At 40.8% G+C, this 13,073-nt stretch overlaps 1 protein-coding gene across 4 annotated transcripts in view; it reads right to left on the bottom strand.

Moving 5' to 3' along the window:
- Nucleotides 1-13,073, bottom strand: part of DNM3 (dynamin 3) — a 512,631-nt gene that overhangs the window by 382,705 nt on the left and 116,853 nt on the right. The window lies entirely within an intron of this gene.

The raw sequence follows: 13,073 nt of genomic DNA, 5'->3' as shown, positions 1-13,073 counted from the left end.
GACGACTGGAGCAAAGTTTTGGGACCTGAATCCTGGCTTCAAATTGGCTCAGATACAGCCATTGCAGGCATTTGGGAATACTGGAGGGAAGATCTCTCTCTCTCTCTCTCTGAATATGTCTTTCAAATGCAAAACAGTAAATAAAACCTTAACAAATATAAATAAAAGCTTAGTTAAGAAAATAAATTTAAAAAGATGATTCCACAAATAAAAATAAGGAAAAATGAATGAGAAATAATTCAATACGGCCAATGAGGGCCTTGCAGTGATTACAATTACTTACTCCTGTCATCAATATAAAGGGACTACATTTTCAATTATTAATCAGTTGGACCTAAAGGAACATAAATGTAGACTTCTTTTGCAGCCACTAGAGGGCGATAACTCGCTTTCTCTGTTTAAAAAAAAAAAAAAAACCACCCTTCCAGAAGGCTGGAATGCCAATATTCAAATTAAACTTAAATTAGACCCTAGACTCTTCAAAATGGCTTTATGTTAGAGAGATTATAATTGTGTAAAATTATCTCAAATATTTGTGTCATTTTAAGGATAGGAGTCCACAAAAATTCAGGGATACTTGTATTATTTACTCCATGAATTATCAAGCTTCTACCACCAATCAATCACTGTGTTACAAACCAGGATAAAGAAATGGGGAAATATTACCTTTCTAGTCCCAAAATCTTAAAATGAATGAGATGAAAGAGTAAACAATGTGTATGCCAAATGATAAGAGATCTGGAGAAAATAAAATAGGAAGGACTATCCAATGTTTTGGAGGAGGGAAGGGGTGTTTTGTTACATGATGTGGGTGAGGAAGGTTCTTCTGCAAAGACTCAGGAAAAGGAAGCAGCAAGCAAAGATGACAGAAGAACAGGTAGCCAAAGTGCCCGGAAGAATTGTCACTGGACTTGCTGAGCCAGAGCCAGGTCAGGGAGAGAGGAGCACAGGGCAGGGCAAGCACGGGAGGACACAGGGGCAGAGCTGCGAGCCAGACCTGGATGGTGGCTGGTCTGTGGACCACTCAAGAATCTTGGTTTGTACTCTGAGACGGTAGACCATTGGAAAAGTTTAGGGCTAAGGGAGAACTCGATGTGCTGGGAGCCAGTCAGAAGGCTTCAGCTGAAATAATCTGAGTGAGAGCTGATGAGGCAGACCAAGATGGCAACAACAGCGTGGTAAGACCTGATCAACTTCTAATACATTTCTTGTTTAGATTCATTTTATTTTTATTAGGCAGATTTACAGAGAGAAGGAGAGACAAAGAGAAAGAAAGATCTTCCATTTCTTGGTTCACTCTACAAATAGCCTCAACATCCAGAGCTGAGCTGATCAGGAGCCGGGAGCTTCTTTTGGGTCTCCCACATGGGTGCAGGGTCCCAAGGCTTTGAGCCATCCTCTACAGCTTTCCCAGGCCACAAGCAGGGAGCTGGATGGGAAGTGCAGCAGTCAAGACTCAAACCAGTACCCATATGGATGCCAGTGCTTACAGGAGGAAGATGAGCCCACTGAGCCATCAAGTCATCCACTCTAGTATGTTTCAAAGACGAAAAAAAAAAAAAAGAAAAAGAAAAGGAAAGGAAAGGAAAGGAAAGAAAACAGGATTTGAAAATGAAGTAAAACTGAAGCATGGTAGAAAGAGCAGTGTCAAGGGTAACTTTGAGGAGTGTATTAATCAGATTTCCCTTACTACAATGAAATAATGGGGGTGGCCAAGTTGATGAAGAGGTTCATGTTCAAGACTGGATGGGCTCACAGGTTTGCCTCTGGCAGGAGCGGAGTTCATGTGGAAGGTTTAGAGAACCAGGAAGCAGAGAGGGTGAGCCCATTTTTTGCAGTTGGCCTTTTAGATTCAAACCCAGGAGAGAATTACCTTCTCATTGTACAGCCCCAGTGACCTAAGGAGCTCCCGCCAGGCCCACCTGCTAGACATCATCATTGGATTAAGTTGCTACCTTCTTAATATCATTCACTAATGAATTTGAGGTTTAAACAACTGTATGAGTTCAGGAGACTAACCTATTTTCAAACCAGAACAAGGAATTTGACCTCAACAACCAGAATTTTGAAATAGGAAAGACTGAAGGGCAGAGGATGAGCAGGAAGAGGTTAGGAAAGGAGAGGAGACACTGAAGAGTTCTGCTGAGCATCTGTTACAGACACAGAGCTGCAACCAGAGGCCGAGGATCTCCGAGCTGCAGGAAACACCCAGCAGTCATCGGAGAGGTGTGTGTTTACTCTGAAAACTTTCCAGAAGATGGCAGTCAAGGGCTTGAGGAAAAGGACAGCTTTCCATTAGCATGAGTGTGCATGCACGCGCGCACACACACTCCCCACACACTCACACACACTCGCATACACACACTCTCTCACATTCACACACGCATACACACACACACACACACAGCCTTTAGGCCTAGCTGCAACAGTCTTTCAGCCAGCGAGAAGTCTACAATTGTAATACGTATTTGGAATTCACTGAAGGCAGACAAGCAGATGATTACAACTGACAGGATTAGCGCCAGAGCACTGGGCCCTGTGTTTGCCAGTGTTTAGAGGCTCAGGGACAAAGACCAAGGAAGGGAGGAACCAGAAGAAATACGTGAGTAAAACCAAGTCAGGGGAGGATGTCATGAAGAAAGGAGACTTTCCAGCCCATCAGATACCTGCCAACATGTCAGGTCTGATGAGCACAGAATGAATGGGTAATAGAATGTCCCAACTTTGGACTCCTCGAGGGGGTTGGCAAAAGCCACTGCAGTTGAGGGGGTTGGGTAAAAGCCTGAAAAGGATAGTTTTTAAGGGAAAACAAGAAAAAAGAGGAGAATGATTACAGACATGTATTTCAAAGTACAGAAGTGAGTTGGCAGCTGGAAAAGGGTGTGAAGTCAAGTGAAAATTTGGGGAAAATAATGATACGTCCCTGGGCTGCTGGCACGATATCAAGATGAAGAGAAGAGCGATGATTCAGAAGTGGGAAGGGACAGATGTGGAAGTGATGCCTTGGGACGAGAGATTCGTGGACCACAACAAAACATGCCACTGCACCTCCAAAGCAGCAAGCAAGCACAGCGTTGAGTGTGGATGGGTCAAACTGGTGTAACTGGCAGTGGTGGGGGTATGGAAACTCACTAGGCCAGAGCGGGAAAACATCACATTTGTCTGAAGTCATTTCAGCCCTTTAAAAACCATGCTTGCCAGCATCCTTACTGATTAAATACTACAATTATAAATACAACTCTCTCTACCATACACACATACCCAAATGCCGGTCTTAAGAATAAGTATCGAGGATGTCAACTGATTTCAAACTATGTCCATCAATGGGGTTCAGCCTTGCTCCACCTATCAGAAACTAATAGAAAGACACCACAAAATTCTTTTTTCTTATATATAAAAAAAATTTTTTTAAAAGCCTTCTGGAAAAGAATTCATCGTTTAGGCAAAACCAGTGAGCTCAGTTGTCAGAAAGAGGCTGCCTGTTGCAACCTTGTCTCTGAGACTAAAGGGATCATGTTCAGACCACACAGTGATCAAAACACAGAAGACAATCATGGCTATAGGACGAGCTTGCCAGTCTCGTGAGGAAGTCAGTCCTGTTCTGGAACACCTGCCCCTTAGGGGGCAGAACACAAGCAAGTATACATCAGAGGCGACACGGATGGTGCACAGACCCGACACCATTGTTATCAAGTATCAACTAGCATATACCACATATACCACTACTAAACAAATCTTCATACACAACAAAGAGTTAACAGGAATACATCTTTACCTTCACGTTGTTGAGGAATACATGTACAAATAAACATCTTGAAAAGACTATTGGAAAATTAATGAATCACTATATTCACATCTGATAAACAGTGCTTGCATGAGTTTGGGAATGAGAGGAATTCCAGCATCCAAGCCAGACCCCATTGAATAGAGCTGCTAATCACTCATTACCCTGGTCTTTCCCAGTGCTGATAAATGTGGGTCTTCTAAAAATTCCACAACGCGGTGAAAGAATAATTGTGAAGGTCTACAGGATTGCATCTTACAGTTTTGAGATTCATTCTTTCTCCTAAAAACATATACTTTTCAAAGGCAAAAGTTCTTCCGACATTTTCTTAGTGTTGTTTTCATTCTGAATGGCAGCTTTTACATGAAATGTTTATTTTCTCAAATAATTGCGGCATCAGCCCAGGATCAATCTTTACATACAACATATTCAATTTCTTAGCCAATATATTCAACCTCTTACAGAGTTTGAAGACTATATGTGTATAAACTTTGAAATTCCAATAACACATCCAAAATAGACTTTGTTACAGTATAATTTTTCTAATTAGAAATCATGGTGTTTTTCAGTTTCACAAAATAAAACTTCCAAAGTATTTTCTGTTTTCCCCATGTCAAAAACAGCCTACCTTTGAAGCAAAAGTTAAGAAGCATATGAAAAGATGATTACAGGGGGAAAAGAAAAGCATTAACAATCGCAACTGCAGCTCTGTGTCATTTTTATTTCAGTACTGTCATTTCCACTTGTCATGAAAAACAAATTACGCCAGGTTAAACAACTGACAAATTGTTTGGGGGGAGGATGAGATAGATGGCTTATGCCTGGGCACTGTTCCAATCATCTGTGAAAAGCACAGCATGACAGTAAGAATTTAAATATTTCCAATATGCCCTTTCCATTGGGAAAAAAACATGCATATGCTTTAATTCATCAAGGCTAAGTAGAAAATAATTATGCTGTGCTAGCATATACCATCTCTCCAATCTTTATTCTAAGAACTGAGATCCTCAATATTTCAGCTGGAGTCTTAGTCCTGAAAAGTTTTTAATAGTGATGCTTTGTGAGCACAGAGCTCCCATGAAATAATGTACCAGAAAAGCAAGGAACAGTTTTCACTGTAATTTGCTGAAAATTGTGGCTATAAAAGCATCTATATCTGACTGCACTGAAAAAACGCATTTCCGCAAAGGTAATGACTACATTACACTCCCCACAGCTTTCAAATGGTTATCATATTTAAAGAATGTCTGTAGATGTCTTCATTCTTTAAAAGATCTGTTTTGCTTATGCCACTGAACAATGCCCTTTGCCACAGCAATGCCTCCATCAAGCCTAAGAGCTATTTCAAACTGAAAGCCAGATGTTAGAAATATTGTTTTGCTAGCTATGGATTCCACAGGACACAGATATGAAATAGATCGCATGTGTGTCTCTCAGATACACAAAGGAAGTCTGGCAATCAAGAAAAGATGAGGAAATATAAACAAGGAAGTCATTACCCTCAGGGAGTGGTGGGTAAAAGGTAGAATCTCAGTAGAAGCCTTAAGAAAAACAGGGTAGATGAGGAGTCAGGAAGGACGGCTTCATAGCAGACAAAAGATGACACCAAGCCAGTGTCGGAGACTAGAGTGTGTGGTGAGCATTCTTGCTGTCCAAGAAAGCAAATCAAAACAACTCCAGACAAAGAGGAAGCAAAACAAGAAGACATGGAGTCAGGCTTGGATGGTAGGTTGGGGCATTTTTTTTTTTTTAAGATCCAAAGCCAATTGTACATTACTCAAAATCATGAGAAGGATAAATACAAATGTTGTCTTGATATTTACCAGTCAATGCTGGCCTTTAGAATTCTCTTTCTCGGGGACTGGCTTTTTCTAATGCCTGAAGGAACCTAAGCCAACATGTGAGGCTAAGTGGCTCCAGACAGCTGGAATGGCACTGTGCTAGCATTGTACAGAAATCTCCAGAGATCGTGAACTTGTGTAGAATATTCTACTGTTTTAAAAAAAAAAAGGCAGAATCAGCGACTGGTAATCCTTACATAGCTTGATTTAGCTCTGCACTTGTTCCAAAGCTTGAAGAACATAACACGAATCAACTCTATTTCATAGTCAGTTTCCATGTAAAACACAATCAAGACATAAACTATATGCTAAATACTAAAACCAAATAGAAAGTCCAGCAAGCACTGCAAAGCAGATAAGTATTCTAAGAACCATCTGTCCTCATCCTTGAAATGCTTTTCCACTGACTCCTATCATTCCAGCTTCCAGATGTTCCTCCTTCACTTAGTTTTCCTTTCCTGAGTCCTTTTTTCACTCTCCTCCTCTTCTATGCTTCTTGGTGTCACAGGGCCCCATCTTCCAGTCCTGCCCACGCCACTGACACCACTTCTACCACTATCTCCACTCTGCTTGCTCAGTACCTTCTTTCTGCTGCTCAAGTGTACACCAAGCACATTGCTACCTCTGGACATCTGTACTAACTTTTGCTCTTCCTAAATCCTCTTTCCCCAGACCTGCAATATTCTTCCCTCCTGTGATTTACTTTTCATCCAAAATACCACCTCCTCAGAGTCTTCCCTGACCAGGCAAAGCTTCCCAAGAATTGCAGCATTATCTGTCTCTATGCTGCTTTACCTCCAGCACATCTATCAGTTACCCAATACATATTTGGCTCCTTGATGAATGCAATGAGCAGATGAATGCATCAACAAATAAACATCCAAGGGTTTTTTAAAGTGTGTGAGAAGAATATAATTATCAAAAAAAAACCCAACTTTCAGCATATTGAGTTTGAAATATCTTAGACACATCTACCTAGACATTTTTAACAACCAGAAAAATGGGCTTACAATTGAATCCAGGAGCAATATATGTGAGATTCAAAGTTGTATAGGTTGTAATAGAAGCTATCAATATGGAAGAACTGCCTTAGAGAGAATATGAAGTAAAACCAGATAGAAATCAGGGGTAGATGCCAAGTTCAAGGTGGGATAAAGGATACCATATTGAGAAAGGTGACAGAAGGAGTGGCCAAAGAGATAGGAAGGGAAACAAGGTGCATCTGAGGTCATGGGAGCCAAACGAAGAGCAAATTTTAAGAAAATCATGTCAAAAGTCGTGGAAAGGGCAAGATAAGTTCAACTTACTATTAGAATGGATAGAAATAAAATATGTACTATTTAGTTTCCTGTATCCTTAAAGAACGTTCCATTTGAATTTAAACACCTCATCTTATTGATTTTTTGCTATGGAATATTTTACTTAAAATTTTTATTTGCTTTTTATGTTTAATTTCTTGTGCCACTTTCCTTGCATAAGGGCTACACCTATAATTTATTGTTATTAGCAATGAATCTATTTTTAAGCCATATTATCATTCTAACTTATAGTTTTATAGTTTAGACCAAAAAATTTCAATAATCCAACTGTGATTTCAATGTAAAATAAGAGAAGAGGAGAAAAGAAAAAGAAAAAAGGAAAGAAAAGAAAGGAAAAAGAAAAAGAAATTACTGAAGCAGAAGACTGAAGTAAGGCTTCATGCTCCTGAGCACCTGCCTGAATAACTCATGTGAACTGTATTTCTTGATGCTGTATAAACATCACAAAGGGAAAGATTAGGCTGAGGTTATATGCAGAGGACATATAAAAGTAGTCTGAACTAGATTTATGGGGGTACACAGGACTGAAGAGAAGCCAAGTAGAAAAAAGAAAGCAATTTATTTTTTTTAGATTTATTTTATTGTTTTTATTGAAAAATCAGATATACAGAAAGGAAGAGAGACAGAGAGGAAGATCTTTCATGCAATAATTCATTTCCCAAGAGGCAGGATATTTCATTTAGGCAAATAACAACAAATATCCTAATCAAAGGATTTTGTGTAATCAATGAACGAAAGCATTAAGCATTTACAGAAATGCACCTCTAGTCATGAATAAATGTTAAATAAGAAAATGTGCATAAAGCATTCTGCACACTTATGCCCTTCCATATTAAGAATGCAAAAAGTGGAAGTTGTCTTATATGTTCAAGTTTTCAAATAATCAACCAAAAAGCAATTTGGCTGAAATATGACATGTATTACCGGTGAGTCTTATGACCCGTTAGGGAAAAGACTTCTCCAAAACACATAACTGAACTACAGTCACAGTTACCTGAGTCTTACTTGCAAACATCCCGAAACAAGAAATTAAAGAACTAATTGCAGGCCATTGATGACAAGGCCCAGTGGAGTTAACAGCGAACAGTCATATACCTAACACCACAAACATAATACTGTGTTTGATGGTTCAATGGTGATCTTGATTAAACTTTATCTTTGCCCTAAAAGTTGACTTTTTTAAAATACAGGGTTCAAATGTGATGAAACCGCATTGCACATAAAAATTTAAACATACCCCAAAGATAACTTGGAGAGCAATTATGCATCTTATCAAGAATGTTTTGCATTGTCACATAAAATAAATTTTCATTAAAAAATTGTAAACATATGCAAAAGTACTTCAGTTAGAGAAAAAAAGATCAGTTTATTGTGAAATAAAAATGTTGGCAATAATCCATGGAGCCAGCACTGCAGTGCAGCAAGTTCAGGCATTTCCTACAAAAGTGGCATCCCACTTGAGGACTGGTTCAAGTCCCAGCTGTTCCATTCCCAGCCCAGGTATCTGCTAATGTGCCTGCAAAGGTGAGTCATTTACGTGGGAAACCCAGTGTCAAGGCCCCGACTTCCAGTGACCTAGTCCCAGCTATTTGGGGAGTGAACCAGTGGATGGAAGGTTTCTCTCTGTGTCTAATGTGCCTGTCTCTCTCCCTTCCTCCCCCCGCCGCCGTACCTCTCTCCCCTCTCTCCCTTACTTACTCTCTGTATCACTATAGCTTTCAAATAAAGAGAGCAAATTGTAAAAAACAAAAAAAACTTTTGGAAATTGGGCCCAGTGCAGTGGCCTAGTGGCTAAAGTCCTCGCCTTGAAAGCCCCGGGATCCCATATGGGTGCTGGTTCTAATGCCGGCTGCTCCACTTCCCATCCAGCTCCCTGCTTGTGGCCTGGAAAAGCAGTCGAGGACGGCCCAAAGCTTTGGGACCCTGCACCCGCATGGGAGACCCGGAAGAGGTTCCTGGTTCCCGGCTTCGGATTGGCGCAGTACCGGCCATTGTGGTCATCGGACGGAGGATCTTTCTCTCTGTCTCTCCTTCTCTCTGTCTATCTGGCTTTGCAATAAAAATAAATAAATCTTTAAAAAATTTTTGGAAATCCATATTAACTCATTTATGCGTATATGTGTGTGTGTTTATCATACCAATTAGATTGTGAAAATTTGAAGAATAAAGATGAATGGAGAATAAACATCATTTTTCTTTTATAATAATTAAATTACAAAGACTACTTAGTCATAGAAAATCTGAATTAAAAGGTGATTATATTTTGGCACAAAGAATTTAGAGACCCAGGCGTACTTTTTCCTGACAGACGATTTTCATGAACTTTTGAAGTACTCTTGTGTTCATAAGACTCTACGTGCGTGTCTTTGGTTTGTAAGACACATGCACAGCAAAAGTGAAGATATAAACACACACATACTAACTCCAGCTACCCCCAAAATCCTGAAAAATAGCTTTCATCCTGGCTAACCTGTGACTTCTCTGTACCTCAATTTCTTCCTTTATAAGATGGAGACAATAATGATGAAAAAGAATCATATCTCCATGACAAACTCTAAGCTGTCCAAAATTGTTATCCTTAAAATGTTTAACACATGTGGACTTCTCCTACCAGGATTATTCTTTAATAATGCTAATTTTGGCCTCCCATTAACATGCTTGGGAGAGCGGAGGAAGACGGTCCAGGTCCTCCAAGCCCTACCCGCATGTGGGAAACCCGGATGGAAATCCAGGCTCTGGGCTTTAGCCTGCCCCTGACCCTGTCGCTGTGGTCATCTGGGAGTGAAGCAGCAGATAGAAGTAACTTTCTCTCCCTCTCTCTCTCTCTCTCTCTCTCTCTGCCTCCATTGCTCCCTCCCTCCCTCTCCGCCCCCTTTAAAATACATAAATCTCAAAAAATAATGCTGAGATTGTTACTGGATTATTTAAGTAATTAATTCAAGATATGATATTCTGTACTTTAAAGTATTTATTTTTTAAAAATGGGAGTAGGATGCATAAGCTAAATTAAAAGGTGCTTATTTTTATATTCCTGTTGAAACCTGTGGTTTTATCTAACAGCAAGATCCAAAATCACATATGACTGTAAATGTCTACAATGTTTACCTTTGATCTTCACAATAACTTTAAAATGTCTAGTAATCTATTATATACCAAGCTTCTATTCAAATGCACAAATATCTCCTGTTGACAATAACCCCAGAATGTAGACATTATTATCCTGGATAAATGCTAACTTGTCTGTGCTACAGTTCTGCCCATGTAACACAGGAGTGGTAATACCATCTGCTATCTCCCAGGATTGGTAGGAGAATAAATAACCCAATGTACACAAACAGCTTATAAGTACATACATACAAAATAAAGTATTAAAACAACAACAATAATAGCAGTTATTAGATTTCCTAGAAATAAAGTTCTGTGCATGAAAGCCAAATGGCCTCAAAGAAGACAGAATTACAGACATTCCCACAAGTATCAACCGCAGTCACCAAGTTCACGTTGGACACGTTAAATGAGACGCGGAGGAGGCCACTGCTCTGGACAGTTCCTTCACTAGGCCCGGTGGACCACTCACCAAAGTCCCACATCACCACTCCTGACCTGCAAATCTTGCCTCTGCAGAAGTCAGGAGAGTGGGAGACAGAACACAGCCAAACCCCTGAACAGCACAGTGTAAACCAGCCGGAAAAGGAGGCGCCCTCTGCTTTAACCTTTCCAAGGAAAGTAACCAAAATGACAATCAGCATCTTACTTCGTTTCTGCTTTCCCAAGCCTCTCTGTCTTTAAAACCAACTTCTTTTTGGCTCATTGGGAAACATATTCCTTTTTGTAAAATGAGAGGTTGTCACAAGTAAAAGCTAATTAAGAACTTTAAAATAAATGTCATGATTTCATCTACTGACAGATAACACAGCAGCATATTTTTGCTTGATGAAACAACTGTTTATTTGTTCCAAGAAAAATTTAAAATAATATTCAAATTTAGTCTCATTTTTCCTCAGTGTAGCCCAGTCAACAAATGTGGCCTAAGAATGGACTTCCTTCCACTCCAAATATAATAATCCCTTGAGACCAATGCTTTCAGGAACTGAAAAAACAGAGGTAACCTCTGGCTGCATCTGTGATCACAGACAGGTCTATCAGATGCAAAGAAAAAACTCCGAACTAATAGCAGAGCATTTCCCACTTGTGGAAAACATAACATCCTTTGTCCTATCTCACTGGATCTTGAAAACCATTTTATGGAAAATGATTATTACAGGAATTCAGTCATTTCCTTATAAAGTTGCACACCTAAAAGGTAGGAATAGCATGTCAACCCTGATACAGAACTCATTTCACCACACGAAGCTGCACTCCTCGGGAACGGTGTCGCACTCGCAATGTAACCCTTTCTGTGAGAGTCTCTCACCATGTACAGAATTGGAAAAGTCTCAGGACCACTTCTGAGAGCAGACCAGAAAATGACCAGACAACGGAAGGCTGGTGACCCCATTCTCTGCCCATGGCAGGCTGAGATAGGGAACTGCCCTCTTCCATAGCTCAGACTTGGTGAAGATCCTGCCAAGAGCATGAAATCCTAATGCCGAGGGATGCTGAGACTGTCTACATGACTACAGCAGCAGGACAAGGGAAGAACACTCAAGTGTGTCCTCTAGAACGAAAGAAACTGCCCAGGAGGTGTTTAAATGTGGTTAAGGGGCCATCTGGAGGGACAGGTTAAGTCTAGTAGGGATAAGCTGTGTCTTCGTGGACCAGAGGGGTCTGGGTGGGAAAAATAGATGATAGATAGATAGATAGATAGATAGATAGATAGATAGATAGATAGATTGATTGATTTGGGGGCTGATACGATGGCTCAACAGGCTAATCCTCAGCCTGCAGTGCCAGCATCCCATAAAGGTGCTGGTTTGTCCCCCAGGTGCTCCAATTCTGATCCAGTTCCCTGCTTATGGACTGAGAAAACAGTGGAGGACAGCCCAAAGCCTTGGGGCCCTGCACCAACATGGGAGCTCCAGAAGAAGCTCCTGACTCCTGGCTTCGGATCTGCTCAGCTCTGGCCATTGCAGCCAACTAGGGAATGAGTTAGCAGATGGAAGCTCTCTTCCTCTCTTTCATGCTCTCCTTCTCTCTGTCAAAATGCCTTTTAAATAAAATGAATATTTAAAAATAAAAAAGGAGAATGCACATTTGGTATCTCTCCACAGTTCTGACACCAAGTTTCTAAACCTGGGTATGTTCTGGGAGACTAATAGAAGGGGAGTCCCTGTTCTAATTTGTAACAAGCCCCTTTTCAAAGTACCTGAGTTTATGCTAATGAGGTGATCCCGCATGGGCCCTGAGACAGCTTTTGCACTCATCTGGAGAAGCACCACCAAGGGAGACTACTCTAATCATCACGCCCACAAGGCCCCACCGAAACATTCACAGGGCCTCCGGGTTGGTGAACACTGCCACGTGAGACCGGCAAGGGACTCTGGGCCTCAGCCTCTAGCCTTGCCCATCTGGCTACTGACCCATTCCTGTACAGTAAACCAGTACGTCTAAGTGCTTCCCTCAGCTCTACAAACTCTTGTGCTCAACTGTTGGACCTGTGGAGAGAGTGTGTGGAGTCCCAGTCTGTTAACCAAATCATACAGATGTTTTAAATACCCTGGGACCCACTACTTGAGATTGGCGTCTGAATTGGGGGAGAGTGTTTTGAGACTGAGCCCTCAATTTATGGGATCTGTGCTAATTCCAGGTATTCAACTGGATGCTAACACACCAAGGTGGTATCCCCTGGAGACATGGCTGGTGTACAAAAAAAACTCACACATTTGGTGCCAGAAGCAGTGAGAAAAGCAAGAAGAGCAAGAGGCATCTCCTAATAGCAGTCATCTCAACAGACGTTCCTAGCGAAGAGAAATCACTGTGCGGCCAGGCGAGACAAGTCTCCAGGGGCTTCTTCAATTCTACTTATTCCATTTGCTGTTACAATAATCCTGCTGGCCAAACTTACTGCTGTACTTCAAGTAAAACATCCTCTAAATGCAAAGCGTAATTTTTAAGAACTGAGTATAACACCATGAATCGGCATACCCTTGATAAACAGCTTCGAAGAAGTCTCTTTCATACTTACTTTCT

This window comes from Ochotona princeps, chromosome 2 (genome assembly GCF_030435755.1).
Source record: "Ochotona princeps isolate mOchPri1 chromosome 2, mOchPri1.hap1, whole genome shotgun sequence".
Lineage (NCBI taxonomy): Eukaryota > Metazoa > Chordata > Mammalia > Lagomorpha > Ochotonidae > Ochotona > Ochotona princeps.
The sequence above is the reverse complement of the archived record's forward strand: the minus strand, read 5'-3'. Positions and strand labels throughout refer to the sequence as shown.